Raw genomic sequence first — 6,675 nt, 5'->3', positions numbered from 1 at the left:
TCAACGATTTTCAATTTTCAAGAAGTTGTTCGGCAATCCGGTAAACTCGTTTCAACTCTTACGTTTTTAGAATATATTTTTGTGTGGTTTAGTTTGCATAATTATAATTAATATGGCATTTACTTTGAAAAAAATGTTTGGTAAAGGAAAAGATAAAACCGGTGAAAGTAGTGGCCAACCAACTACCCTTCCCCCGGCTCCCCGACCTAGAAAAGATAAGCAAGTTGAAAGTAGTCGCCAACCTAGACGTCCTCCTCCTTCCGTAATTCTTGATAGTGATCACCCTTGTTTTCAATTTACCGATAGTGAATTTTATCATAATGTTGCACCAGGTGATAGATTAGATGATGAAATTATGAATGCTCTTTATCCTAATGAAACCATCTTAGAAAATAATGAGGAAAATGAGGATGATGATGAAACTCAAGCACCGGATTTAGATGATACACCTACTAGTCCTCTTAATAACCCAAGTGATGCACCGGTCGACCCACCTGTAGAAACTCCTACTTTTAATAGAGAACCTGCTAAACGCTTAGAAACATCATTAGTTTGGAATTTTTTTACTCAAGTAAGAGAAAAAAATAAGGCTAAGTGTAAAACTTGTGGGAAATTAATGTCGCATAAATATGTAGGAGACCGTAGCGGCACAGGTAGTTTGACTAGGCACATAAAAACACACCCTAGAGATAAGGCTAGATTTTTTCAAATGAAAGCGCATCTAGAGGGGACAAGTGTAGATTCTGCGGTTAACCCTAGTACAGGTTCAAATCTAGTTCAACCAGGAATTAACACTGTCACTGGAGGTATTTTATATTACGATCCAAATAGAGATCGTGAAGAATTAGCAAAGATGATTACTGTTATGTGCTTACCTTATACTTTTGCTTCTAATCCTAATTGGGTTCATTATATTAGAAGAGTGTTTAATCCTACTTATAAAGGTTGGCCTCGCGCAACAGTTAAGAGTGATATTTATAAATTCAAACATGAATATGAACAATATTTGCGTTATTTATTTACTCATATACCTAATCGGATTTCTATTACTACTGATATTGGTAGAAGTGGTAATGATTGTGATTACCTAACTGTTACAAGTCATTGGATAGATGAGGAATGGATAATGCAAAAACGCATAATTGCATATAGAATAATTAATTCGCGTCACACAGGTAAGTTTATAGCTAACACTGTTGCAGATATTTGTAGATATTTTTGCTTTAGCGATAAAATAATGGCAATTTCAATGGATAATGCTTCTAGTAACACCAGTGCTATAGGCATGCTTACAACAACACTAAATCCTGCATTTACTAATATTTTCCATGTTAGATGTATTTGTCATATTTATCATTTAATTGTCGGTGATGGTATGCGAATATTAAACATAGAAATTGAAAAGGTTAGAATGACTCTTAATTGGCTTTTTTATTCAAACCGTAGAAGTAGACTTAGAGAGTATTTTAAAAAATGTGATGAATATGGCCTTAGAGAAAGAAAGGTTCCTAAACCTTGCCCGACTAGATGGAATTGTATGTACGAAAGTTTAGTAGTAGCATATGAATATAGAAACCCAATTAATGCAACGTTTAATTCTCGGGTAGGTGGTGAAGATGATGATGAAATGCTTACCACTCAAGATTGGACTAATGTTAAAATTCTTTTAGATTTTTTAGAACATTTTCAAATTGCAACAAATGCATTTTCTGGGCAATATTATCCTACTATTTCAAACTGTTTAGTTTATATTGCAGCACTATCTGATTTGTTTGTTGAATTTAGTGAGGGTGGGGATATTTATGAACTTGCTATAAATGAAATGAAACAAAAGTTTAAAAAATATTTTTTTCCTATCCCTCCTATTTATGGTCTTGCTGCAATGCTAAATCCTACAATGAAATTGGGAGGTCCTCATTTTTTGGTATTCAAATATTTATAAGGCTTTAGATCTTTCAAATGAGGAAATTGCGACACTTGCAGATGCAAAAGCTTCAATTAAGATTAACGCTCAAACAGTTTATAATGCTTATCAACTTGCCTTAGAGCATGCTAGGCCAACTATTCCAACCCCTACTTCGTCTAGCTCACAATCCTCTAAAAGAGTTGCGGGCTTAAAAGCTCTTAAATCTTGGACGGAGTTCAGGGGGTCTCAAGGTGAAAATTATGATGAAACTTCACATCTAAATGAGCTTCAAGTTTATTTGTCTCAGGGACTTGAAAAGGAGAATCCAGACGGCTCTTTTGATCTTTTGGAATGGTGGAAGGCAAGGGAAAAATATTTTCCTGTTCTTGCAAGGATGGCTCGGGATATTTTATCAATTCAAGCTTCAACTGTTGCATCAGAGAGCGCTTTCAGTCAAGCAAGACTGCAAATAGGTGATCATAGAGCGTCTATGAGGGATAGCTTGGAAAAATCAGTATTGTTTAGAGATTGGATCCGCTCGGAAAGAAGAAACTTTGGAATTGCAGAAGCACAACCGGCGATAGATGAAGCTTATGAAGAAATGATAGCGGAACTTACGGAGGATTCGGCTTCGCCCGGAAGTGGTGATGAACAAGCTTCTTTTCCACCACCACCAACGCAACCTCCTCCGAACCTTGAAGGATTTATGAGATTTGTTAGAGATAATACATAGAATAATATGTAACTTGTATTTTGGCACATCTTCCTTAGTTTTTTTTCCTTCTAATGGTGGTATTAGTACCTTGTTGTGCTCATTCCATTGGGGGAAGGATGACTAAGAAAGATATGTCATTTTTTGGTAATAAAATTTATTGCTTCTACCCATGAGCTTCTTTTCGCAATATTTCTTTGTCTATACTTAGAATTATTTATAAGCTACAATATATACATAATATACAATATATATACTACAAGAAAATATATAAGAGAATATATATACATAAGATACAATATAATATACTACAAGAAAATATATTATGCGAAAATATATACATAATATACAATATATATACTACAAGACAATATATTATGCGAATATATATACATAATATACAATATATATACTACAAGAAAATATATTATGCGAATATATATACATAAGATACAATATATATACTACAAGAAAATATATTATGCTACAATATATACATAATATACAATATATATACTACAAGAAAATATATTATGCGAAAATATATACATAATATACAATATATATACTACAAGACAATATATTATGCGAATATATATACATAATATACAATATATATACTACAAGAAAATATATTATGCGAATATATATACATAAGATACAATATATATACTACAAGAAAATATATAAGAGAATATATATACATAAGATACAATATAATATACTACAAGAAAATATATTATGCTACAATATATACATAATATACAATATATATACTACAAGAAAATATATTATGCGAACATATATACATAAGATACAATATATATACTACAAGAAAATATATTATTATGCGAATATATATACATAAGATACAATACATATACTAAAAGAAAATATATAAGAGAATATATATACATAAGATACAATATAATATACTTCAAGAAGTGATATTTATGCATGACAATTTAGTGTTTTACTATTGTTTTGTTATTTTCTTTTTCGTCAAGCACTTTAATAATTAGATATACATATATACTACATATATATTTTTAATATAGCCATGATACTACAAGAAATTGTCTTAAAAAAAAAACCCGCTAGGCCCGCGAAGCCCACGAGCCCGGCCCGTTAAGCACAGGACCATGTGGGCTTAGGCCCGTCACGGGCCGGTTCCACCCATTAGGCCCACGAAGACCGGGACCGCCAGGCCCGGGACCGCCAGAGCCCGGGACCACGAAGCCCGGGACCGCGAGGCCCGGCCCGTTAGGCCCACTAAGGCCCGGGACAAAATACAGCATTAAACGGAGCTAACCGAACCATAAAAATCCAAATCTGAGGTCGTTTCCTCATAAGTCAATATCCGGTTGACTTTTCCAACTTAAGCTTCTAAATAGGAGACTAAGTGTCTCGTTTCACATCGAAACCACTCCGTACCCAAACCAACCAACACGATATGATGAAATACAGCTTAGGAATATATAAGGAAGCAGAAATGGGGGAAACGAGATAATTCATGAAATGACCGGTCGGGTCGTTACAATTAGATAAATTTTTTGCTAACGAACCTTGGATAAAATTATTCAAAGATGCTACTGTTTTACACCTTCCACGCACACACTAAAACCATTGCCCACTATTAATTAATTTACAAAAACCATTCTCCAAGACTACCTCTAACTTTAATTTTGAAAAAATGTGGATAAGCAACTCAGATTTTCGTCATATTATCTCCTCTCATTGGCACTATAGCCCGTTGTACTTTGATTCTCTCCATAACTTTACTACTCATCTTAAAGATTGGAACATTAATACCTTTGGTAATAGTTTTTACAAAAAAAAAAAATTACTCCCCAGAATAGCTGGCATTCAACGAATGAATCCACACCAAAAAACTTCTTTCCACTACAATCTAGAAGATCGATTCCTAACAAACTTAAATGTACTCCTACAAGCTGAGGAAGATTTTTGGAAATTAAAATCTAGGATTCAGTGGCTAAACGAAAGAAACGCCAATACCAAATTTATTCACTTTACAACTATTCATCGACGCAGGTGCAATCATATACTTGGGCTTGTTGATAGTGTAGGTAATTGTACGTTTGATCCTAATACCATATATAACACAATTTCTAACCAGTTTCAACTTTTATACACAACACAAATCACATCTACTCCCAAATTATATTCTAATTATTCCTATAATGTGCTCTCCAATGCTATACATCAAATGCTGACACAAACACTAACCTATAATGAAATTTATCGAGCAATCTCATCCTTTCAACCTTTTAAGGCACCTGGGCTAGATGACCTACACCCATCTTTCTTTCGAAAATTCTGGGAAGATACAAAACTAGTTATAGTTACCATCTGTACAACTGCCTTCTCTTCAGCTACCATTCCAGCTGAACTCAATAAAATCTTTCTCACATTAATTCCCAAAGTTCAAAACCCTGAAACATTGCTCAATACCATCTAATAAGACTCTGTAATACAATCTATAAAATCATTATGAAGATTATTACTAACTGTATTAGACCATATTTATCCACAATTATTAGCCCCACACAAAGTACTTTTATACCAGGTAGACGCGCCATTGATAATACTATCATAGTTCAGGAAGCAGTACACTCTTTTAGAAGAAAGAAAGGTAAAATTGGTAACATGTTATTACAAATTGACCTCGAGAAAGCCTTCGACCGTTTAGAATGGTCTTTTATCCATTATTCACTACACCAATTAAATTTTCCTCCATATTTAATCAAACTAATAATGTCATACGTCTCAACCTCCTCTAGTTCAATGCTAGTCAATGGAAAATCTACACAATTCTTTTAACCCACACGGGGCATTAGACAGGGCGACCCGTTAAGCCCTTATATTTTATCATCTGCATGGCATTGCTCTCATGCCTGATTGACCATGTTGTAGACCTTCCTCAATGGGCGTCAATTCAAATATCTCATAAATCAACCCCACTTTCTCACTTACTTTTCGCCGATGACCTAGTCTTGTTTGCCAGAGCTACTGAGAAGAATGTGCACACAATTATCAACATCTTAAACTAACTACAGTGCCAATCAGGCCAATGCATTAACCTTTCTAAATCAAAAATTCTTTTCTCTACTAATGTACCTAATGACACTCAAAATAAAATCTCATCACTCTTTAACATCGCACCCACAATTAATTTTGGCAGGTACCTGGCCTGCTTATAACCAACACCATACTGTCTTCCACTGATTACCAATACCTCATCGACCAGCTAACTCGAAAACTGGCTAGTTGGAAATATAATTTTTTAACATTACCTCGAGAACCGACCAAAGTATTGCTAAATCGTGGAGTGAAGCATGTTCGGGGCATTAAACGGGAGAGACGTGCGACTAATCAAGCGTCAGAAACTTTTAAGATGGGATCAGAAAATTTCCCGCCAAGAAATGTATATTCACCAACTTTCCAATGGCACAAAGATGTGCCACCGGAAAGTAGGGGGACTATCTATATAGAGTAAAATCGGTTCATATTAAATACTCGAATAATAGAGTGACACGTGGAACTGGAGGCAAACAGAAAGCAAGGCAAGTGAAAACCAAGATTGGGGACAGCAGTTTCGGTTGGCTTCGGGCAGATCCCGAAGGAAATATTGCTAACAAATACAAACGAATGTTTGCCACCAGATGGCTTAAGAATATTCATGAGTATTATATTTACACAATCCGTTATGGGGAATTTTGACATTCATAGACTGGCGTTATACATTTATCAACGACCCCCGTAATTATCATTTAAGAGGGGCTTGATCCTAGCACCTTGTTCCCTAGGAATAACTATAAATAGTGGCTTCAACAGCCATTGCAAGAGGAGGAAATTTCTGACAAACTTATGCTCACATTATTCTAAGCTCAATAAATACTCTATTTTTGTCTATTGATGTTGCTGTCTTCGGAAGCCTTGCTGCCGAAACCAAGCTATTTACTGTCTTATCTTGATTTTAACGTTAAGTCTTACATTTTATTTAATTTATTTATTATTTTGGGATCAAATTGATTCG

Source organism: Nicotiana sylvestris, chromosome 10 (genome assembly GCF_000393655.2).
Source record: "Nicotiana sylvestris chromosome 10, ASM39365v2, whole genome shotgun sequence".
NCBI classification, from domain to species: Eukaryota; Viridiplantae; Streptophyta; class Magnoliopsida; order Solanales; family Solanaceae; genus Nicotiana; species Nicotiana sylvestris.
Note: the sequence above shows the minus strand (reverse complement) of the source record.